The sequence below is a fragment of the Onychostoma macrolepis genome, chromosome 03, assembly GCF_012432095.1.
Source record: "Onychostoma macrolepis isolate SWU-2019 chromosome 03, ASM1243209v1, whole genome shotgun sequence".
Taxonomy (NCBI): Eukaryota; Metazoa; Chordata; class Actinopteri; order Cypriniformes; family Cyprinidae; genus Onychostoma; species Onychostoma macrolepis.
Window position 1 is genome coordinate 41,547,831 of NC_081157.1, and position 26,044 is coordinate 41,573,874.

At 36.9% G+C, this 26,044-nt stretch overlaps 1 protein-coding gene across 3 annotated transcripts in view; it reads right to left on the bottom strand.

Moving 5' to 3' along the window:
* Nucleotides 1-25,417, bottom strand: part of spop (speckle type BTB/POZ protein) — a 66,700-nt gene extending 41,283 nt beyond the window's left edge. Inside the window, exons 1-3 of one of the 3 annotated variants that reach the window (XM_058769039.1) lie at nucleotides 25,269-25,417; nucleotides 11,140-11,266; nucleotides 10,498-10,595 (exon numbers count right to left, since the gene is read on the bottom strand). The gene's annotated coding sequence lies outside the window, so the exon portion shown is untranslated. The remainder of the gene's footprint in view (nucleotides 1-10,497; nucleotides 10,596-11,139; nucleotides 11,267-25,268) is intronic. The other 2 variants (XM_058769038.1, XM_058769040.1) reach the window with 2 other exon arrangements.
* Nucleotides 25,418-26,044: the final 627 nt, after the last annotated feature.

Genomic DNA, 26,044 nt, shown 5'->3' on the forward strand with positions numbered 1-26,044 from the left:
CCCCATAAGTGTACTCCGAAACATAACTAGTAGTTGGTGAAAAACTTGAAGCACGAAGGGGACACATTTCCACGCATGATGAAAAGCCAAACAAACCTGGCAGGGAGCCCTGAATATCCTTGAACCTGCATGAACGTGCAAATTTAAATGATTTCTGTGGCACTAACACTAAAGTTTCACATTAAGATTAAATTGGTATGTTTAATTGGATATTTACACCAGCTAGCCCCCTCATTTGTGAGCTGGACCACATCAACGAGATGTAAAAACAAAAAGACATGCATGCGCATTTGTGTGTGAGATTTTCATTTTAGACAATATACTGCAATCCAAATAAGCCAATAAAAAAAGAAACCAAATAAGCCACAAAAAACCCACAATGATTTTGAATATTCTTCATGTAACAACCCTGTGTAAAACTCAATTACAAAACCATAAAGAAAAGGGGGTGCATTTAAACTAAGCTTTAACTGTACAGACAACTAATCATGAAGACGACTAAAGAGACTGCAAACCACAAAGATGTCTGATTATTATGACCAGACACAGACAAAGACTAAGACAGACATGCCATGCTGAATCTCCCAGCATCCCTCTCCCCTGTGACCTCGTCACAAAGTTAACACAAAACAGATTGGGCAACAGCGTCCTTCCTGTAGTCCAGCAGAGATCAAAGTCACAGAAATAAACTAATCCCAAAAAGTCTAGCATCCATCATAACTAAGCCAGTAAAGAAAAATAATAATAATAATTTAAAAAAAAACTCAGTTACACATCACACCCACCCTGTAAAAGTTAACATCAATGAACTGGCCCCTAAACTGGGCTCACACACACACACAAATACACAAAAGTGCCTTCAGCAGAGCCAATTAAGATCAAGTCTTCTGTTAACTTGTCATGCTGTCTAAGCAACAGCAGAAACGCAGCCGTTAAGGAGGATGAGCTACCATGGTGATATGAGAGGGTTAACTGCTCTCTTCTGCCTCAGTTTCCAGGATCCACACTTTTTTGGATTATTTTAAAGATCCAGTTCTCACCATTAACAAACCATTAACTATGACTTTTGACTCAAACTCCTAATTTGCTACTTATTAATAGTTAGTAAGGTAGTTAAGTTAAGGTATTGGGAAGGATTAGGGATGTAGAAAATGTAACTATAGAATGACTATTGCGATCAGTTTTTTAAACAGAAGAGGGGGGGGGGGGGGGCAGGGTGGAAATTTGGATCTATCCATCGGGTATTGATTAAGGTCATTGCACACAGAGTCCGAAATTTTTGCACGTTAAAAAATAAATATGACCTCACGTTATGTCAATCACGTTTACACACTGCCTCCGAAATTTTCAGGTTCGGGTTCGATGTTTTGCATTTTTCGCATCCATGGCAAGCATTTTGAGAGGTGTTTTGACAGTTCAGAGCCACCGTACAAGCAAACGTCAAAATCCAGAATGGCGATTGTCAAGTTGATCCACTTGGTCAAGCACAAAGCACTGTAAAGATCCTTGCACACTGAGTTCACAGAAATTGGTGGTCTTTTTAAAATGCAAAGCATCAAACTGACCCACTGACATCCTGAAGTAAACTTTGAATCGCTCGTGATAATCCCGCTGCTCCTTAATAAGGAGGGGGAACTCTCCATCCTCTCTATATCTCAGGAGTGGATGGACCCAATAGTTCCTTTTTCTTTTTTTAAGATGCAAGGGGACAACAAAATCATCCTCAATGCTTGAAGACTCCATTTAGTACTGTTTTGCAAATTTATTTCGCAAAGGATTGATTTATACGCATCGGACTCAGTGTGCAAGGTTTGTGCATGACGAATTTTTAGAATAATGAATACGAAAACACACATACGAAAATTTTGGACTCAGTGTGAAGAGGCCTTTACCTGATGGATAGATCTGATAGGGTTAGGGTCAGGGCTCCAGACCAAAAAAAAAAAAAAAAAGGAGCCATTGGCTCCTATAAGAAAAAACGTAGGTGCCAAATTCTTTTTTTAGGTGCCACAGAATAAACGTTTTATTTATTTGTTTTTTTAACGTTTTGACATTTCAATCATACAGTCATGTGTTTGTCTACTCTTTTCTTGACTTTATCAGCATTTTAATCCATCTTGTAGATGACCTAAGTAATTGCAATTTAATAAATTTAAGTTGGTCCAACTTAAAATAAAAAGTGAACACATTTTCAAACTGTCATTTGTCAGTGTAACTCAGAATTGTCAAGTTCACTTAATGTATTTCTTTATGCATTAAGTTGGCGCTTTAGGAGCAAATATAGCAGCTTCTCCGAGATGGGTATAAACGGACGTTGGAGTCAGCTCCAAATGGGCGGGACTTGTTAATATTCCCTACACCAAACTCATATTTATTCAATGACATCATTGCCTTTTGAAGTTTAATCCAGCTGTATCGCGGTGCTTGTCTTTCCATCCCCAACTGTAATTGTTATAATTAAGACTTTTCTTATACCATTTAACATGTATAAAATTTACGGCCATAAAAGGTTTTAAATAAATAAATTGAGAGGTTTTTAAGGACCCACAGTATTTAAGTTAGCCCGTTGGGCAGGGCAGTGATACATTTTGGTAGCCCAACTGGAAAACGCAATTGCCCCGCGATTTTGCGAGCCCTGGGTTTCCTCAATTTTTTAAAGAAAAGTCAACTGATCGCTTTTTACAGTGTTAGTTTGGGCTCCTCCTCAATGCATCCTATAGAAATCTCTCACACATCCAGTCGGTTTTTGCATTTTTTATCATGTAGACAACAGGTTAAGTAAAAATATTAATATGCAAGAGCATATTATATATATTACAGTCTAGCTGACTGATGAGCTTATGGATGGCCAGTGGTTAGGTATTGTTACGTGGCATTGTTTACAAGCTTTTCAAGATTTCCAGTTTGACACAGAATGAGCGATTACATGAGACATTTCAATAAGTGTAGGCTCTCTTATAAAATAGCCTACCTTTTGATATTAATTCACATTCATTTCGTACTATAATAGAGAAATATATAATGGGTTCACTTGCCGCTTGAACTGAGGCCTTAAAGAGCGCCAAAACCGTATTTATTTTATGAATTTTGTTATGAATTTGGCAGAATGTTAAAGCTGATACTTTGTTTATTAAAAGTAACAAAGCACAAAGCTTATTGTGATTACTGGACAGCAAGTGCGCTGCAAACAGGCTAATATGAAGTTCACGCATTTACAGAACTCAGCATATAGACTAAAGATCTTGATAACAAGAAGCCATATTAGTAATGATTATAAACGATAATTGTTAACGATATTGCCAATATCCACACAGCTGACAGCTTTACCTGTTGAAGTTTGTTCAAGTTGTGCATGAAATAGACACTGCTTTTCTGCACGTCTCCGTCATTTTGATCTCTCGCGCTGCACAACTGAGCTGCGTTTAGCAGGCATTTCGGCAGAGATGAGGACTGTTTGAAACTCTTTTTTCCATTAAAACTTTGATGCGCATTGTCTTAGTTTAATACGTGGACATAAAAGATGTGATCGCAAAACAATCAGGAAAAAAAATCAAGTCATAACATAGTCGCCATTGGCGACCTCAGCAAAAACTTCACTCGCAAATTAATATTTTTGGTCGCAAATGCGACTATTTTTGTCGCAGTTTAGAGCCCTGTAAGGGTTATGATATTTTAAAAATCAAGGTTAAATGTAAATAAATAAATGAACATGCAGTCATGAGTCATTTATAAGATGCCTTTTCATAAATGATAATTTTTCATAGAATAATAGATTTCACAGAAACAGATTTTCATAGAATTTTAACTAAATTCAGCAATCACACACACCAGAGAGATGCAATACAAGCTCAAAATCATTAGCATCTAATTTGTTTACCATCTTAAAGGTTTTGTTCAGGTTAAGTAATGCAAATCAATAATAATCTAGCAAAAACAAATTTGGGAGATGTCTCAAAGCTGTAATTGCTTAACTAATTGTTACTGTGAACACATTTTTGTTGAGCTCTTCAAACAGGTTTGTCACATACTAGTGCTATGGTGTGGCTCTAACTGATGTATGCACAGAGCATGTCACAAAGTGTAGTCATTTGTATTCACATGTCTGTGAGTCAAGTTAATTTTACACAGGTTTGCAGTTTCTTTCTCTCTGTAAGTACAGGGCGATTATCGTAATTGCCTTTAAAAAATTCATATAAATGTATTTATATTTTCAGAAGCATCATTAAAACATGGGACGAACCACGGTTCAAACAAGCATGCAGAACTGTGGGTGGCTAACCATATGGTTCTTATTTTTTTTGTATGGGAACAGTTTCACCCCTACTGAGTAAATGTACGAGTTTGCGTGACAGCGTGTGTAGGATTGTAGAGTTGTAGAATCTGCATGTGGCTTTAAACTGAGCCCCAGTGACACTCTGCCACCCAATTACCTGATGCAGACACACACGCCACTGAATATTCTACATCCAGTGTCCATGTACACACACCAGAACGTGAAAGAGAATAAGACTCAAAGAATTAAATAAGCTGCGAATGGTAATTTATTTTTTTTAAAAGAAAAAAAAAGCAGGATGTGAGGCGCTGTAAGAGACGAAGCGTGAGACGTTCTCCTCTCAACGCAGCCTTTGTTTCAGGCAACATCTGAAACAGGAAGGATTTTACACTGCATGCGTTTACACCTCTTGAATAATAGGGAGGAAGTCACTGTTTAAATTCAGCTGAGTGCTGTAACGTACAAACGGATCCTCAACAGAGGATTTCTGTCACTGCAAACAAACGGACTCTTCACACTGCATGTCTGGGGCGACGTCTGTAAAGCACTGTCACACTGCATGAAAGCATTTATATGACGTAATCACTGAAACATGAATCCCATTAAATCCCCATATTACGGTGTCCTAAGCAGATATGACAAAACGACAGGAAATTGTAATTTGTTTATGGTATTTTTGATCAACTACATGCAGCCTTGGTGAGCATAAGAGACTTTCAAAAACATTATAGGGCACCTATTATGCCCCTTTTTACAAGATGTAATATACGTTTCAGATGGCCCCAGAATGTGTCTGTGACATTTCAGTTCAAAGTACCCCACAGATGAAAATGCCCATTTTGAGTGGAAGCAGAAACGTACTGTTTTATTGCATGTTTCTTTAAATGCAAATAAGCTGCTGCTCCCCGCCCCCTTTTCCAGAATAAGGTTGCCTTTACAGCTTGCATCTCAGATACTCTGCTAAAAAACATCTGTTTGGTTTTGATCATCATGTTGAAATGTGTTTTAAAGCCATGTCAGTTTAAACCAGGGTTCCTCAATATGCGGCCCGCGGGCCACATCCGGCCCGTGAGAGAAAAATGCTCATTTGTGAATAAATAAGTGCAGTAGGCTTGCTGCGATAGTCTGTGTTGACGGTGTTAAGCAGCAACACTGGTTTCGTCACTTGCCCACCGCGGCACCAGACCCAACTGTCGTTTTGATATTTTTTTTTTTTTTTTTTTTTTTTTTAAAAGAAAAACAAGCATCAAGGCACAATACAAGTATCAATCTGTTACAGAACGAAATGAAAAAGAAAAAAAAAAAAAGTAGTGAGCATAGTAAATGTCCATATACCTATAAACGTTTAGTTACAATAATGTAAACATACAGATAAATGTCTAAACATCAAGCAAGAGGGAGAAGGAAAAAAAAAAAACCCATGCACAAAACGTTTTATTCAAAACCTGCCTCCATAAAATGTTCCTAAAATGGGCTCCAAGATTTTATAAAAAGATCGGGTTTCAATCGATCAAACTCCAAATGTAATCTTTTCAAGTTTGAGGGCAAAAAGAAGGTCAAAGATTCACAGACGATAAGTTGGAGGAGATGGCAGCTTCCAATTAATTAGTATAAGCCGTCTAGCCAAAAGTGTGCAAAACGCAATATTATCCATCTCTAAAACTGTCAATTTCACATTTCCCGGTAGAACCCCAAATAGAGCTGTCAAAGGGTTGGGGTCTATTGCTGTAGTAAAAGTTTCTGAGAAACTCTTACAAATTCTTTCCCAAAACCTTAATAACTTAGAACTAGGGCTGCAACAAACAATTATTTTGATAATCGATTAATCTAACGATTATTAGACCGATTAATTGACTAATCGTCAATTATTTCACTGGTTACTCAGTAGACTTTGATTATTCAGCTTTTGCAATTAGTTAAAATATTAAAAGTTATACATATTCTAACATAAAGGTCAATTCAGCTTTAGAAAAGCATATTATGTAATTACAATTATTATACAATTAATTGGTAACACTTTACAATAAGGTTCATTGGTTAACATGAACTAAGAATGAACAATACTTCTATAGCATTTATTAATATTGGTTCGTGTTAATTTCAGCATTTATAAAAATCACAAGTTGTGTTTACTAACATGAACAAACAATGAATAACTATTTTCATTAACCAACATTAGCAAAGATTAATACATGAATTTAATAAATGTATTGTTCATTCATGTTAATTAATACATTACAATAAGGTATCATTTGTTAGCATTAGTTAAAGTGTTACCAATTCATTATACAAATAGATGTATTTGGCACACAAAATGAGATGACAGACAGACACACTCTCTCACCACATAGAAAAGTAACATCATTCTGCCTAACATCTCCTTTTGTAAGTGATAATCAAAATAAAGGTAAGTGATGAGATGCTTTGGATAAACTATTTTATTCAAAACAATGTCTTAAAATAGCCTACCTTATAGGGTTATGATAATGATTTCTGTAAAACAAACTATCACTTTAATTAAATATTTTTTCTCCACTAATAAAAACATTTTATCATTAGCTAGCTCCACACTGGAGAGCTGCTTTATTTCAGAAAATCAAGTTGTAATTCTAACGGAAAGCGACACTGACTCTGGTTTTCATGTTTAATACCATAAAGCTGCTTGATTTAAGGCTATTGCATAAAGTACTATATAAATAAACATGATGTGACCGGACTTTACTTGAGTACTGAAAAGCAGAGCTCATGCAAACGTCCACATCGTTGTAATCAGATGCATTTTTAACTGCTGCTTTCACACTGCTGTCAGTTTTTGTTGTGTTTATTTTGTTACTGAGAGGAAAGCATGCAATATATATTTACATATTCATCAACGCCGCTCAGGTTCGAGTGTGTCTTCTCTTGAATTGCATCCAGGAGGGATGAATTACAGTCTTGCGCTACAGCGCCACACTGGTCGAACCGCGGTATTGCAGGCTCTTGCATTAGGTCATGTGAGATCAAACGATTACTCGACAACAAAAATATTTGTCGACAATTTTTTTTTTTTTGTTGTCGACGTTGTCGATAATGTCGACTAATCGTTTAAGCCCTACTTAGAATAGGCCCAAAAAGAATGAAGCAGGGATGCTGGCTCCACACCGCAGACAGGTGGGGTCCAAATCAGGAAATATCCTGCTAAGTTGTACCCTAGAGACCAATGAATATGACGCACCACCTTAAACAGAATAAGCCTATGTCTAGAGCTAACTGAAGAAGAATGTATCCTTTTTAAGACAGCATCCGAAGTTTCATTTTCTAACATAATACTTAAATCTTCCTCCCAGAGAGATTTTAATGATCTACTAGATGGGCTTTGTTTATTTATTTATTATAAATATTTGATATGGCACCCCTAATACATCTATACTGATGTAAAATGCCCTCCAAAGTACCACTAGGTGGAGCATCGGGGAACTCCGAAAAATGTTTACGGGCAAAGCTTCGAGCTTGAAGATACTGGAATAAATATGAATTAGGCAAACTAAATTGTTTTTAAGTTGGTCAAAGGAAGCCAAATTGTTATCTATAAATAGCTGGTCAATCATGACTAAGCCTTGTGACTACCAAATATTGAAGGCCCCATCTGAGTCCAAATCCTCAGAGAATGTTTAACAATTGGATTCTTAATCAAGATACTAGGAGTGGAAGGGATAGGAGAACAAAGCAAAGATGTTAACGTGGCTATGGAGCAACATATAGCCTCTATTTGGACCCAGAAAGGTTTTCACAATTGCAAATCATGCTGCACCCCAGTACAATAAGTTTCTAATGTTGGCTACCCAGTAGTAAGTTTGAAAGTGAGGCAAAGCCAAACCTCCCACCTCCTTTGGCTTAACCAAATGCTTTAGACCTATTCGTCTAGGTTTGTTATTCCAGATAAAAGAAGAAATTATTTTTTCCAGACTGTGGAAAAACGACTTGGGAATAAATATGGGCAAACATTGAAATAATATAAAAATTTGGGAAGAATGTTCATTTTAACTGCATTTACCTTTCCTATTAGTCAGAGAGGAAGGGGTTTCCATGATAAAAACAAAGATTTAGTAAGTTCTAATAAAGGGTTAAAGTTAGCTTTAAACAAGTCAGCATATCTACGTGTTACTCTACTAAAGTACCGAAATTGGTTACTGACAACTCTGAACTGGAAATTTGAATATGAGATCCTTTTATTTTATTTGAATTTACTGGAAATAATTCACTTTTAGACAAATTCAATTTATAACCTGAAAAAAAATACTAAATGAATCCAGTATTAAAAGTGCTTGAGGAATTGAGACTAGGGGGTTGGATAAAAAATAAAATAAGATCGTCAGCATAACGAAACCTTCTGTTCTAGACCAGCACGAAAAATCCTCTGTACCTCTGAATCAGTACGTAGTGCAGTTTCCAGGGGTTCAATAACAATAGCAAATAATAGCGGGGAAAGGGGACACCCCTGCCTTGTGCCCTGACACAATGAAAAAGGATCTGATCGTTTTGATTTTTTTTATACTAATAAAAACAATTTAGTTTAAGTTAGAAAACAGACACTACAATTTGTCGTTGAACTGTTATTGTCCATTCAAGCAATTGACGCCGAATTGCCGCTAATTCGAAAGTGAAAGCAAAATGCGTACGGGCATTTACAAGCTATTTAAAAGCGAAGGAAAGCGAGGAACCCCAACATCATCCATTCTTTTGTGACCAAATCTTCCATTTCGGTGATTTTCTCCTATTCCTCACTTATTTCACCATGCGCACACAGAGACTGCATGTCAAAAATGTGAAACAGCAAACTTGTGCTTTGTAAATAGTTTAAGAACCTTAAATCAGAATTAATTACTTAATATCAGGCAAATATAGAACCCTGCGAGATATATATATTTTTTTCACAACTTCTGCAATGTGACTATTGCGCATGCGCACATCGCGATGCCCTTGCTGAAACAATGTATCGTGCAGCCCTACTGTGAAGGTAAACAGCTGGGAAAGAAATTGCATGTTTATATTAGATCGGCACATCAAGTGACGGCAGCATAATATACAGTACCTATACTGCTGTCAATATGAGCCAAAGAATAAAATAAAAACAGAAAATCACTCACTGCTCTGAACTGAATAACATCTATTGATTTAATAAGACATTTCTTATGTGAATGCCGCTTTTAAATGCTCTAGCATGCAGATAAACATGGCGGATGGTGTGTGGCTCACTCAGGGCGGAGTCTCTGCTAATACGGCAGTGTCCGTCAAATGTCGTGGGCAGGGCCTTTAAAATGTGACGTCATTTTACGGATTCTGCTAACAGCTTGTTCTGAGACACTGCTTATGATTTATGGGGATTAAAAGAAAAGGAGCCGGTGGATTTTTATCATTATAGGGTGGTTTGTTTACACACACAGTCAACGCATATTTGTTCAAACAACATGAAAAAGTGAATTTTGCATAATAGGTGCCCTTACCAACCATGAAATTTTGATGGTAATGTACATACTGAAGTTTTCAAACAGTTCAATAGCAAAAACAGACTGTTTAACACTAAATTACTGAGAGAGGGTGGAAAATGGTAATGTAAAACTAAATTACGAACAAAAACCCCTCTAACATCTACTTCCATTATCTACATGGATTGACCTCAATGCCAATAATCGACATGCTTTCACTGCCTCACAGCAGTTTCATTACATCACAGATTCAGAGAAGAATTGCTCAAAGAATTTGAGGAAGTTGACACGAATGATAAAACGCAGTTTAGAAGCATAATATCATATAAACAGAAAAATGATTAATCTAAAAAAAAACAAAAAAAACAATTACATTTCAAATTATAGTGTAAAACTTTGATTCTGAAAACACCAAATATGGACAAATAATTAATTCATGCCACTTTCATCACTGTGGCTCAGACTGACATTTCTACATGTATGCGTGTTTGCTAAAACACAGAATAGCAAAAAAGGTTCTTATAACATGGATTATCTTGATACGAGCAATTCACGGTCATCAATTACAGTGAGGGAGACAAAAGCAGAGACAGTGTGCCACTCTTAAAAGATAAAAGAGCCATGGGCTAATGCTGAAAAAGATGTAGAGAACAGAGACGGGTATAAAAACAGACACGAGGTCATGAGCAGCTAATTATCCTGTCAGTAGTAATGCACTCAAGCCTGTGATCACCACAGGGTCACCCGTACCACACGCACCTGAGAGAGAGGTGTGTGGCGGTGCGTTTTAACTTAGCGGACGAGTCCGTTTGTGTGCTCGGTGCGAGTCCTTCACCTCTTGGATGCGGGTACATGGTCTGACACAGAAAACACATTTAAAACACATTATTTCCTGAACAGAAGTTCTCAAGTGTTATTCCTTTCAGTCTTAACATTTAAGAATTTTCCCTCTGCTACTTCCACGCAGCGGCCTTTCAGCACCCAGCGATCCATTATTAGCTGTAAAAATGCCACTTTCATTACCCCATTGTCATCGAGATGCTCAAATCTGCATCCTTCAGCACCAAACCTTCACCTTTTCATTTCTGCTCGTCTCCTTTTCTTTTCGCCTCCACTTCACATCTCTGCAAAATCTCCCAGTGTCCTTCTCTGCCCATTAAAGAGGCCCTTTTTATTTCTCTTTTCTTGTTCTTCCCTAAATCTCTCCATTTCCCTATTTGAATCAGTCCATTCATGCACCGTATAGCTTGTAGTATAAATGTCTCTGAGCCTAATTTAAGCTATACAACAAGCACAAAGTACAAAACAGCCATGTAAAAGTTGTCCTCTTTTTTTTTTTTTAATTCAATGGGTCTAATAGGCCTAACATGTATTTTACCCACCACCCAAATGTATTTTTACCTATTGTTGATGAGGCAGAGATGTGGCATCACGTGGCAGCCGTTTCTCTCTCTCTGATGAAGTTCTCAGCTTCACAGATTCTGTGGAATGCTTATGAGTTTTGATTTTCAATGATCCAGAAAGAGATCTGAGAAAAGCAGCGGAAGAAAAGAGAATTATGAAAATGCAGTTAGGTCATCGACACAAAATGAGAGTGCAGATAAAGGGAACTACAGAACTGAAACCACCCATTTTTAACATTTCTTAGGGCAAACATAAAAAAAAAAAAAAAAAAAAAATCTATTAATAATTTTATTATAAAATATACATTTCATAGCACATATCACTGAACAACTGAATTTTAAATTTTCCCTTTTATCTGAAACTTGGCCACAAAATAAAAGACAGTTATTCAACACAAATGAATAGGTCTGAAAAAAAACTGCAGTTATGCAACACTTAAGTAACAAAAACTGTAAAAGCAATGTTATAAAAGAGAACTTATTATAATAACATTCTTGACGGAGTAAAACAATTTAGTTTCTCCCCCCCCCCCATCATGAAATCAATTCACAGCAATGCTAAAATCTCTTGCCAAAGCGCTGGACATTCAGGTATTTAAGGCGCAAGAACAGCTCAAGGAGAGTTGATCGTTCTGAAGCCCTGAAGGACTCAGACCAGTTCAGAAATCAATCCCATCATGCCCTAGACATGTCATCAAACACAAGCTGGGCTCTAACTGCTCTACACTCCCAGGGAAGCCCATATCTCCACAGCTTAACACCATTATCATCTGAAAACCTGCTCACGGCGATACTGAGGGCTGGATTCTCCATTCCTTCAGCTAGTATGTGTGTGTGTCCAGTCTAGTACAGAAGGTACTAGAAGGTAGGTGTAAACAGAGATATCTGGGACACATGATGCACTCACTGATGACTGAAAAAAAGCCCCTTTTTAGATGACTTGTGTCATTGAACTCATCAGCTACAGCACTTCCGGTCAAGCGTTTTATTGTGCCTCTCAAAGTTCAGACAATTTCAACAACCTCACTTGACATTTCAAAGCACAACCAATCATTTTGGTATAAGATACCAAATAAGATGACATGGGTACTACAACATAAACATGGTTTATGAGGACACTTTCTGTGTCCCCGTAAAACAAAAGGCTTAAAAAATAAATAAAAATACTACATGGTGTTTTATGAAACTCAAAAATTGCCAGTAGTTTCCTGTAAGGGGTAGGTTTAGGTGTAGGGTTGGTGTAGGGCAATAGAAAATACAGTTTGTACAGTATAAAAACCATTACACCTATGGAGAGTCCCCGTAAACCACAAATTCAAGTATGTGTGTGTACCAATTTATTTGTTATTTTCCATTCTATAATTTATCAAAGTAATCAAATCACTAGACTCTTTTCCTAGCTCAAACAAACAGTTTTCACCTTTTTCCCCGCTTTCCTGCTACCTAGCAACCTTATAAAATCAGTCTTCCATGAAGCTGTCTGCAAATCTCCACATGTGGAGGTGAAAGCAGTGCATGCCACCCTGATGTGAGTCATGTGAAATAGGCTTTAAACCTACAAAATAAGTGTGGAACTCAAGGGTGTTCACTCAATGATCACAATATTTGAAATATCAAACCTAAGATATGTATAATTACAAGCTCTGCTATTTTAGTTATTTCTGATGCAATTATGCCAAAACTTCTTGTTTTCTCTTTTTTCATTAAAATAAACTGAGTATTGATATTAAATCAATTAACCAATGTGCATGCAAAAATCACAGACAGAATATTTTTTACAGTATAGAAAGACAGACACGTCATCCAAAGTGCTGCTACAACCAATCAGAAAAAAAAAAAAAAGTTTTTTTTTTTAAAACCCACACGATCGTTGTTTTCTTGATCGATCCATCAAAAATGCACTATAAAATGACTTGTGTTCTATATTGCAAGTCTTCAAGACTGGTCTCATTTTATGCTTCATGAACGAAATAAAGTCATATGGGTCTAGAGAGAGAAGAAGGGGAGTAAATGGTAACTAGAAATTGTGGAATTGTTTGGGTGAACCATCCCAAGCTGTGTATAAATATCAAATATGGTCACCTAAAAACAGCATATGTCAATTGCCCTTCCCATAACACAAAGCGAACACATTCAATGGGAAGCAGAGAAGACATTTCTAACCTGTGCTACGCTTCACAGAACTCTCACCTCTGCTCTCTGATTGAAGAAAGTTATTATGCCATCTAATGAGCTTTAGAAAGCCAATTCCTTGACATGAACAATAATAATTAAAATTGATACTTAGCCTGAGCATATCTACTCAACACAAAGAATCACAATACTATTGATTTTCACACCTTTACCGCAAACAGACGAAAACAGAAACGAGTCCCTTCATCTGACAAAGGATAGATGGAGGTTACACAGGGCTGTGTCTCAAAATATAGTGAGCTGCCAACATGCCAATCAGCATTTCTGGGTGTCACAGACACATCTATGATGTCTATCCCACGGTATGCAGCTTAGTACATTTTGAAAAACAGCGATAAACACAAATCAGAGACAAAGAAGAGTTCCCTGATGTACTTCTCACAAACAAGCAGCACATAAACAGATCTTCTCAAAGGTGAAAGTGCAAGCGCACACTTTCCTAGTCAAGAAAGCAAAAAACTATTCCAAACATAGAGGCCCAAGTTCAATAAAAACAGAAAGTAGATCAACACTAAAGCCAATTCAGGTTTACACATCACATGCAGCTCAATCAATATTAGGTTCAACAATCAAATTAAATAACTATTGCCAAAAAGTGCTCAAGTACACAAAGAATGAATATGAGCGGGAGAGATGAGAGTGAGAGAGATGAAGGGAGAGAGTGGAAGAGACAGAAAGAGATAGATGATCAACTCAGCACTGGACAGCAATCTACTGTTGGGAGAGATGGAAAGACAGAAAAATTGCGATGAAGAGAAAGGTAGAAAGGAACGAGAGTGAGCTGAATAAAAATGGAAGAATAAAAGAAGCGACAGAACACGTGTAAAGACTTTTATACATCCTGTGTCTGCATTAGATTTCCTTTGATAACGGCCATAAATTACGAAGGGGTTATCAGGAGTGGGTCATCAAAGGAACAGGCCGAGATCACAATTTTGGGGTGAACTATTCCTTAAAGAACCGTTACAAGAAATCTAAATTTAAACAAACTACAAACCACAAAGTACTAATTTGGATTCGGTTTGACAATTACGTTCAACATATGGCCGCTAACTGACAAATGCGATATAAATCTCTGCTTATAATTTTAAATATTCCTTTTGAAATCTATTAAAAAAAAAAAAGTTATAAAGTTTGGGGCAGTAATATTTTTTATTTTCCTAAAAAGTAGTTAATACTTTTATTTAATAAGGATGAATTAAATTAAAAATAAAAAAAAAGTTAAGACATTTATAATGTAACAACAGGTTTCTATTTCAAACAAACACTGTTCTTTGAAATGTCTATTCAAAGAATCCCAAAGAAAGTATCACAGTTCCCACAAAAGAAATGCATCTGCACAGTAGCAAATGAGCATTTTAGAACGATTTCTGAAGGATCGTGTGACACTGAAGACTGAAGTAATGGCTACTGGAAACTCTGCCTTGTCATGACAGGAATTAATTACATTTTAAATTATATTCAAATAGAATGTTAATACAAATTGTAATATTTCACAAGTTCACTTTTTCTTACTGTATGTTAATCAAAAATGTAGCCTTGTTGAGCATTAGATACTTTACAAAAACTTACCTTTAAAACTTTCGAATTGCAATGTGTACACTGTTTGCATGACAGAAAAAAAAACAAAAAAACAAAAGTAATTATAATAATAGAGGAGGGACCTGTGGGATAATGATTAGATGGTTGAAAAACTCTTGTTAGTGAACAGAGCTCAGAGAGTTATAACAAATGGACCTGAACGATTAGTTTGGTTCATATAACAGGAGTACACGGTCTGAAAGTGCTTACAGCACATTTTATGCGCGAATGCACATCACTCGGACATGTGGTGTTTTTAAAGGGAAAGCACTCCTCAGATTGAGATGCTTTTAAATCTTTGCCATAATCTACCACTTTCCTTTTAAAGGATTACTTCATTTCCAGAATAACTATATGGAGACAAATCCTGGAATGTTTTCCACAAAAAAAAACTTAATTTCATCTTGAATGACATGGGGGTAAGTAAATTATCAGGAAATTTTTATTTTGGAAGTGAACTAATCTTTAAAAGGCTCCTGTGTCAGTAACTAAAAATAAGGACAAATAAACACTAAATAGGTCAATTTTTCCTCCAATTGCTTATACGCACGCACACCACTTCATAATTACAACTTGGGAACATCTAAATAGCTTCCCAGAAGCTAAAGGTACAGGTGTGTTCTTCAGAGTGAAGCTGTAGTGTAAAAACAGATGATAAGAGAGAATAAGTGTCAACATGAAGAGCGCTGCTGTCAGCTGGAGGACAGATAGACGTGCTCACACAGGTATACAGAAGATAAATGCTTCCCCTTCACACATTTAACAGAAGACATTCAAGGGCAACAAGTCACAATCAGACGCTCTCTGCCAGGAGTGCTTCACTTTTCTTTCTGTTTCTACCAGTCCTCTCACTAGCCCACCACATTCTTCCTTTCTAATGCTTTTATCTGCACCCTTGATTTGCCTTTCATAACTCTCTATTCTATCTGTGTGGACTGGTGTGAAGGAACACAGTCGCATACACATTTACTTCTAACAATGGTGATATTTAAATTTAAATTAATGCATTTTAATGTGGGAGGAACTATGAATCATTCAGCTGAACTTTAGCTTCTTAACTTCTGCTTGGACTGCAGTTAACTTAATATTGTATTTTTAACATTTTAAATTCTCTCACTAATTATTTTGAGAATAAAATAATTGGCAGATCCCCTGCTGAAGACCCTCGCTCTATGTGCAGTGCTACCACTCATAAAAACATTCGTACACTTGTTTTGGTGGCTTAATGAGAGTAATAGATCACATGTGTGTCTCCACATGGAGGTTTACAGATGAAAAACTTCTATGAGGCATTGTGGGGGGTATTTACACTTCATGCGTATTGAGCAATTTTGTTTTCCAATTGGGTATGTCCAATTCATTTCCACCTGGCCACATAAAAGTGTTTCTGCAAAACTGAAATGAATGCGATACAGTTCCCATGCCACATGCAAATATAACAGTTTATTTGTGTGATGATAATGCTGGGCAGCCAAATGTTCTTTGTAACAGTTTTGGAGGGCATTTACATTTGGGTCTTTTTATCATAGTCACTTAACAGGCTCTTTACAGGCATACAGAACTTCAGCATCCAAAAAAATAAAAGGAAAAAAACAACTGTGTAAACAAAGACTTCCACCATTATTAGACAAACACTTTTGGTAGAGCTCAAGTATGTCTGATTTAATTCAGAGTATTATCTATTTCAGAAAATAAAAACATGTTCATCATGTATATTAAAACATGAAATGCATTTCAATTTCTTTTTGAAACAAAAACATTAAGCGTTATGTCACTCACCCATATAACAGATAAGGATTGTTTACATAGACGTATTAATTCATGAAGCACCATAAATATATTTTTATGCAATGAATCATATGCTTGATTGTTGATTCTTGTGCACTGTTGGCAGAAAAACAAAACATACACAACGCGAGACGACTAGACTCAGTAGAATGAGATATTAATTTAGTCAAAACTATAACATTTTACCCACAGCAATTAAAAAAAATAAAATTAAAAAAAAGTTAATTTGATTTGTTTTATTAACATGCTCAAACAACAATAAAATTGCCAATGCTTTCTCAGAAGACAAAGACTAATTAAAAGAATGCACTTTCTGCAGATGACAAGAGTGATGGAAAAAGAGAGAAGCACTGAATTGAAAGAAAGAACCAAGATGTCACCAGAAGAACAAGAGAGGCCTTTCTTGGACATCTGAGTAAAAGAATAGAGATGAAGAAAAAACTGCCCGGTTGAATGAGTGATAAAGACTTTGACACCAACTTAATTACTGATAATTGATTCTGCTCCTAAGAAGGTGGTGACACAAAGCGCTATAAAAGGCATCAGTGTGTGTATGTGTGCACGGCTGTCAGGAGGTATTCTGAGCAGGTCTATAAAGCATCCAGACATCATACCTGATGAGAATGACATCAGAGCCCTCAGAGACACACATGGCTTTGATCAGAAGCACAGCTCTCTAAACTAGCAGACGTGTTGATGAGACGAGACCCCAGGCCACCCATTTGGATGGACAGCACAGAGACAGAGTGAGATGAAGGAGAGCAAACATGCCCGCTCTGAGTGGTCCCTCTCATTGATGAACAGATGAGACTGAAAGGACGTCCTTTCAACCACTGACACACACACAAACACAAACATACACTCATCTCCAGTTAGGGTGTGATATTCATCTCCACTAATGTTTAAAGACCCCATGAAATGACTTCTTGAGGGCAGTTTTCATTCCTATGTTGATATTTCCTTTTAAATCAGAATGCTGGGGACTAAAATAAACTAAGAGTCTCAAATATCCATGCTAATTTTCACAGGGCCCTTCATTTGCAGTAACAGTAAGAAAACTCAAGCTAGATCTGTTCCTTTAGCTACAGATGGTTAGACCTCTTTTGCTGTTTTAGTGGCCAAATCTGTGATATGCAGATAAAAGGTGTGTCTTAGCCTCAGAGGACATGCCCACAAACCCTTCAAGACCCATCTGGTGCATTTAGCTCACAAAAATATGGCTTAACCAGAGCTGCTTTAAGGCAAGCCTCCAAGATTAGCAAAAAAATTGTTGTTTTATAAGAGAAAAAGTCAGTGCCGAAATCTGTGACCGGTTGTATTCAGTTTACAGCACTTATTCATTTCTATGGTATCGGCAAACTGTGATTGACTATCATACAACTCTAGGCTACAATATGTTTGGTTATCAAGGCACACGTGATCGAAGTTGACAGTTATGCTTTCTCTAAAGGTAGAGTCACAGAGGCTGTTATCTCCCCATGATAAGAGCATCGCTGGCTTAAGTTCAGTTTGATCAGCTGGAAACAGGAAGCACAAGTTATATGATATATCAGCATTATATCAATTGACAACATTGCTCTTTACATATCATTGTGGACCCTAAAAACCCTATCAGTCAAACACTAGACTAAAATTTATGCCAACATCCAAAGGTCTGTCTACGTGAGGCCAGACAGCCATAGCAGACTAAAACCAACCAGGAATTTGAAGCAAGTGGTGCATTTCCACTGGTAATTTTCCACTTCACTTTGGCTGCAATAAAAGATCCTAAACCTTGCTTTGCTTCGGTCAGAAGTGATGCTGACGAGCTCTTTAAAACTACACTTCATGACTCCTAAAACATTTGCGTCAGCTTCATAAAGTCACTCATTCTTGAAGAGAATACTTTTTATGAGCTTGGTATTACTTCAATTCAAATGGTTTAGACTGCAAGGTCCACAAATTATGATAATGAAGCTCAAACAAACTACTAAGTGTTTCAAAATATGGCTCCTGCACTTTCCTTCCAAAACTCTAAGAGAGATGCTGCGCTAAATACATACACGCTTGGAGTTTGTTCATCTCTCACACACATGAAACAAACCCAAGTCAGAGACACACACACTCCTCTGTTTGGCTGCTGAGTGGCAAAGCTTTGAGATCAAAGGTTTTACAGATGGCTTAACGAGCAGTTAGACACACAACAGCGGGAGACAGAGAGAATAAAAAGTGAGGAGGAGAGACAGGTATTTAGACAAGTAAAGTCACGGAGAGAAAGAGTGAGAGAAGTTGACATCCAGAGAGGGAGAGAAAGGAGAAAGAGATAGACAGGAGGAGACAGGTGGAGCAGAACAAAGCAGACGAAACGAAAAATGTAGAAAATGAGCGTTATCAACTTGCACAATAACAGTCTTGCTCTCTACTGAACAGATTTCAGTGTAAAACAGCCTCAACCTAACAGAAGTTTTATTTCATATAATGCCAACCAAACAACAGATAAACAACACAAGAAGAACAGAAAATAGGAGGAAAAAAACAGGAGCACTAGAGACCAATAATTCAATATTCCATTTTTATGAATAATACAGGCTTTATGTTTCGTCTGATAACTAATATTCAGAACTCATTTTTTAGATTTCATTTTTGCCTTTTGATGCAATAACTACATGAGCATTATGCTAAAACAATATAATATTAGTTTATATTAAATTAAGACATATACAAACATATTATATATATATATAGGCTCAAAAGCAAACTCTGAACCATTTTTAAGACCAAGCAGGTCACTGATGGATTTCTTCTGCACCTTCATATACTCCAGCACATCAGTTTCACAGGAATCCTGATCTACATGCTGCCGACAGCCCTACCTCATGAATATTCATCAAGCTCATTACCACACAAGTGAGGAAACACACCAGATTGTAGAAAGAGAGAGACAGATATACAGCACAGCAACACACACACCTTTTTCTGCCATAAAACATCCTACTAAAGCAAACATACATGCTTTCCTGCTTTTCATACCTCTATTTTCACTGTAGACTGAAATTTACGACTATGTTTTAAGTCTGTGTTTGAAACTTGACAAGGCATGTCTGAATCCATCCAGATGCCTCCATGTGGTCAATTTTTAGCATAGATATATTCTATGCAATCCTGTGTGTGGGTCAGTGGTTGTTAAAAATGGCATCTGATGGAGCAGTTGGAAGTAGTAAATTAATTTATACACATCAATTTTCTTTTGTTTTCAACATGTGATTCAATTTCTACCGACAAATAAATAAGCACTGGAGGCATTAGAAATAGCCAAGGGAGTATGTAAAGCTCACGTCAGTGTGTTTTAGATCATTACATGTGACGCTTGGAAAGCAGTCTGGTGCCTTCATTCAAAAATGCTGCCAGGCAAGTCAATGGCTGTCTGGACAGGAAAGCAAAAGCCTTTTTGAACACAGCTTTAAATGTCTTGTACAACTCTCTGATAAGCGAGCATGTGTGTGTGCACGTGTTAGACCATTCGTGGCTGTTAGTGAGCTAGAATCTCAATCAATAGATGCCTGACTATCAAACAGTCCAACAGCCAAGTCACACTCCCACCCGTTTCCCCTCCGGCAACCTCCTTTTCTGTCCATCACAAATGTCCTGCCAAAAATAAAAGGTTAAAAGTCATGTGATACTGGACTAAACGATCCATGCCGTAATATCTTAATATGATCACTACTACTAGAGCTGAAAAAAAAGAAGTGCAATCCTCATCATTCACACAAACACAGAAAACAGTAAGTCATCTTAACATCCGCCATACATCAGGCATGGGCCGCTTTGATCCTGGAGGGCTACTACCCTGCAGAATTAACAAATCAAACACAGTCTTCATACTGCTTGGAAATTAAAGTCAGGTGAGTTTTATTAGGGATGTAATATATTTAAAAAATGTTTTAATTTTTATTTATTAATTTTAATTTTTTTTTAAAAGGTAAATGGAACAAAATATTAATCATAAAAATAAATGTGACAATGTCTGTTTTATTTATTCATTCTTTTTTTTTTTTTTTTTTTATTGGCTGATTCCTATTCCATTCAGCATTGCGCAACCTGCCATGTCCTGAACAATCATAACAGAGGTGATTTAAATATAAATGACCTAAAGATACAGCAGCAGCACTTTTAATTTTAAGGATCCCAGACAGGTTTAAAAAAAAAAAAAAAACACAGCTAAAAATACAAATCACACTTTCCATGCAAGTAACCTTGAGGTTATGAGTGAACTTCAGAAAAGAAAAGAAAAAAAGCTACAAAAGATGGTACACTACAGTCCAATCTGCTTATGTTTTAGTGTATTATGTCTACATGAATACTAACGAGGGCAACAAGAATTCAGAAGACAAGGGAGAGAGAGGGAGAAACTGTATACTAGAGTGTCTCCATGATAAGAATGAGGGAAATATTCATTACTGAAGTTACAATTTGCGCACAATAAGTCCACCCAGACAGACACGTACTCAGATCCAGTTCATACCTTTCTGTGGCTCCTTAGATCTAAATATAATCGCGCACAGTACAATCTGATGTGTGCACAGACAGACGCTTGCACGCTCAGACGAGGAGCAGGAAAATATTTTAGCCCTTATATGGAAGCTCACACAGGCATTTGCGACCCCAATCCATATTTCAATTTCCATCCTCTCATGTAAACGAATTCAATCGCCACTATGTGTCCTCAGTGCAACTGTCTGTGTGAAAAATGAGACTATTCTCACCCACATATCTTTAACATGCACACACACACTCTTGAACTGGCCCCTCTCTTTATAAACCATTCATTGTCGAATCTCACGCGTCAGCTTACAGGAGCCAACCTCAAAAATAACACACACAGAATAAAACCGAGCTTAATTTAACTTCAGATCGACTTCAGCTGAAATACAAGTTCTTTGACCATGATTAGTAAACTGCTACAGTAACAGGTGCAGGGCATTTGTTCTGTTACCCATAACCCTCTGTCATTTTCAATTATAACAATGTTGCTGTACAATGTAATGAGGTCTATAATACCTGAAGAAAACTATTCATTAATATTCACATTCAAACAGCTACTACAATATAAATATCCACAATTTATCAAGAAATACAGTAACCTGTCAAACTTCAATGCCTTGACATTAACGCAGCTCCATCTGCCAATGAACTGGTCAGCAGTGTTAAACAAATAGCTCTCCCAAAAACTGAAAATTGGCTGAAAAAGTACTGACTCTCATGCCATCCAAGATGTAGATGGGTTTGTTTCAGAGGTAATTAGAACAAATTTATTTCGCTTGCTCATCAAAAGATCCTCTACAGTGAATGGGTGCCATCAGAATCAGAGCCCAATCAGCTGATTAAAACAATCCACAAGTAAACAGATGTGACTTTATTCAAATAAATAAAGTGTTGGTAATAAAAAAAATAAACCGTCATTTCTGGCCAAAAAAAAAAAAAAAAAAAAAGTTAAGTTTTAAAAGTTTTCCCCCAGTGAAAAAACTCCATCTCCAGTTGTCCTCTCACATCAAAACCCAAAAACAAAAGATATTGGTTAATAACCGTTTCACTTATAAACATCAGTTTGTTGTTTTTTTATACTACTTCCTCTTTCAAAACCACCAGCTGTCTTTTAGCATATGATTCAGACATTGTGAATATGTGATTGTTCTTTGGGTAAATTTTAAGCACACAATATATCAGGGAGTTATTAAACAAATAACGATCCATGTTTATTACACCCAAGCAAGCCATTTACTACTGTTAACATTACTGATTATTTAAAAACAACAGCTTTAAAAAAAAAAAAAATTATAATAACAATCTGAATATTTCAGCACAGCAATCTCTCTCTTTCTCAGTCTGCCGCCTGGTCTCGGGTTTGTTCATAAATTACAACTGTTCATCATTCGAGGCAATTTGGTGCGTAATATCTTGGCTTTGATGGAGCTGCTGACTAATTGATGGATTACTTTATTTTCAAATAGCGGAAACTGCCAAGCCAGAGTTGCAGTAGTAAATCTCTCTGAAATGAAAGAAACCATCACATTTACGCTGGACTTTAATCAGCGCCTAATGCAAGAGTTTATTCAGAGACGCTCCATCAGCCCCATTTTACACAGCTGATAGTTACATGAAAGAATTCGTCATTTCTGACACACCTGCTGAGACACCCCAGATTCCTCATAACAGCCACAGATATTTGTGTAAACAAATTTACATGTAACTATTCAGAGAGATTTGAGAGGCTGTTCAAAAATGAATCTAATATCACAAATTGTATTAAATGCTAGAATTAAATGCCGGGAGCTTGGATAATAAAATGAACACTAATGCACAAAAATCTGAAGAATTAATCAAAAAAAAAATTGTTTTAAAGATGCAAATACAAGTTTCACTGTGCTACTTTATAGAAGACAGACAATGCAGAACTCGCATGAATATCATAGACAAGGAGAGACTGACTAGAGCTCTTTAAAATTCTCAAAACTGTGGGAAGTGGGTCAGACTGATTTCAGGACGTATGCTAAAATGCCAGAATAAATATGGAAATAAAGAACGTGAGTGCAACAACAGATGGCAGAAGTTTGACGTATTTAAAAAGAGCAGCATACTCAGAGGAGTTTCACTATTTCAGTTTCATTATTATTTCATAGCTGGGGTTAAGAACTGGGCATCAGATGGATTAGAAAAACATGCACCCTCCAGAACTGCATTAGCTGAGCATTTTCACACAATCTGTGTCTGCATCTCTCTCCAACACACTCAGAGAACTGCTCTCTGTAAATGTATGAGGCCTCTAGCAAAAAGTGAGGGGGCATTTTCAATTCATTCTCGAGTTACATGGCAGGATTGCACTATGGATTGTGGGATTGACAAAAGAGCAAGAATGAAAAAGAATGCTCAACTTCATGCAAGTGAACAGAAAATGCTTAAATCGCACCATTACATATTACCATACATAAATTAATGTACACTAACGTTCAAAAGTTTGGGGTCTAGAAAATATTTAAATGTCTCTGAAAGAAGAAATATTATTACAATTCAAAATAACATTTCCACTTTAATACTTTTTTTAAACAATTTATTTCTGTGATGGCAAAGCCAAATTTTCAGCAGCAATTACTCCAGTCTTCAGGGTCACGTGATCCTTCAGATATCAATCTAATATGATGATTTGATGCTCAAGAATGTTGAAAACTGACATGCTGCTTAATATTAGGGGAAACCATCATGCATTGTTCTAGAATTCTTTGAAAAAAATGGATTTATTTGAAAACTTTTTTAATGTATGCATGCATGCATGCATATATATAACTTTTTGTTCAATGCATCCTTGCTGGAAAAGACAAAAAAAATAATAAGTTTACATTTCTTTACCCTAAACTTAACAGAAGTGTGTCTTTAACACAATATTTATATTTCATGTAAACCATGCACTGAAAGCGATCAAAAATGACAACCACCACCTGTGCTGGACATTTACGCTCCCAAAGTGGCAGAGCAGGTGTTTTTGGTGGTAGAGAGCAGATTTCTTCCCCAATATTGAGCACATAGGGGTTAGTCATATTAGTTGTGTCACAGGTGTGTAAAACACTAGGGGCTTTTCCAGCTCTAATGTGTTAAAGTGAAGTGTGTTCCTACAAACTCAACATAACATCACATTTTTCCCAAATAAATTACCAGCTGGGGACCCAGAGCTGATCTGAAGCCACCCCCACAAACAGTCCATGAGTGGCACAGCCACAGTTCCGCTTCACAAGCGCCCCAGGCAGCCCAACTTGTCAGCTGTGCCTAATTTCTGCAATGCAGCAACCCATTCAACACGTCTGCGTGAACGCGATCATGAACGCGGCTCACTTTCTGGCAAAGAGCGCCCCTGCAGCGCGGCACTGCGCATGCGCACAACAAAGGCTCACTATCTGGCAGGATGCTGGAGGTGTAGACGGCGCATGCGCAGTACGATCCTTCCATTCACAGTCAATGCGGGATCAGTATTTCGCAAGTCCCGTGTCACTGATAGCCAGGCCTCTGCCCAAAAACAACTTACAAGCATTTACAACAATACTCGAGTACTGCAGTGAATGTGATAGGGCACCTTAACCTAAAAACTGGTCCTTTCAAACGCATACCGGGCGTTTAACATCACATATGTCCGTACAAAACACATTTAGTGCAAAAAAAGAAAGTAAACAACACACTGAAGCAGGTGAAAGAGCAAGTCTGCTCATTTATAACATGACAGTTGTCATAAAGATCACTAATCTGACCACAAACCCTCAGTCATTCGTAGGTTAAAATGTTCCACTATCAAGATGCAGAAATGTGTTGCTAAAATCACGTTACATAGCTGTTATATAAAAGTCATAAAGTAAAAAGGCTGGCAAGCGCAACAAGAGGCTAAGCTAGTTAGCACCACAACAGCAGGCTGAAACAAGCTCACATATATCCCACACAGATCCTCTAAACGCGCTGTTTACACTCTTACGAAGCTAATTGAAAGCTAAAATCGAAATATATGACTTCTCCTGAAGTGTTGTGGTGTGTTTGCGTTTATACACTTACCTTTTCTGAAGGTAAGCTGTTTTACCGTATCTGATATTTTCCTATGGAGCGGCTTCACGTCCGGGTTAAATGAATGACGGAGGACCGGAGCGCGCACGTACCACTCGGTCGCGCGCGCTGTGCAATAGCTGTCACACCAGTGTAAATATCAGTTTACATGTGAGTACAATTACTGTTTTAAAGCACACATTCATATACTTATAATCAGGCTTCATGTCCCTGTCATCCGTGGGTTTCAGTAGGTTTATATATATATGAGAGTAATGTAAATAGCAGTCTATGAAATGTTCTTTTTTTAAAGTGTGCTCCGATTTATTATATATGACCCTGGACTACAAAACCAGTCATAACTAGCACAGGTATATTTGTAGCAATAGCCAACAATACAATGCATGGGTCAAAATTATCGATTTTTCTTTTATGCCAAAAATCATTAGGATATTAAGTAAAGATCATGTTCCATGAAGATATTTTGTAAATTTCCTACCGTAAATATATCGAAACAAATTTTTTTGATTAGTAATATGCATTGCTAAGAACTTTGGACAGCTTTAAATGTGATTTTTTTTTTCTTCAATAGGCTATTTAGATTTTTTTTTTTTTTTGCACCCTCAGATTCTAGATGTTCAAATACTTGTTTCTTTGAAATATTGTCCTATCAACCCATACATGGAAAGCTTATTTTATTCAGCTTTCATATTGACCCTTATGACTGGTTTTGTGGTCCAGGGTCACTATAAGTAATAACTACTAACACCCTATTTTATTTTTTTCTT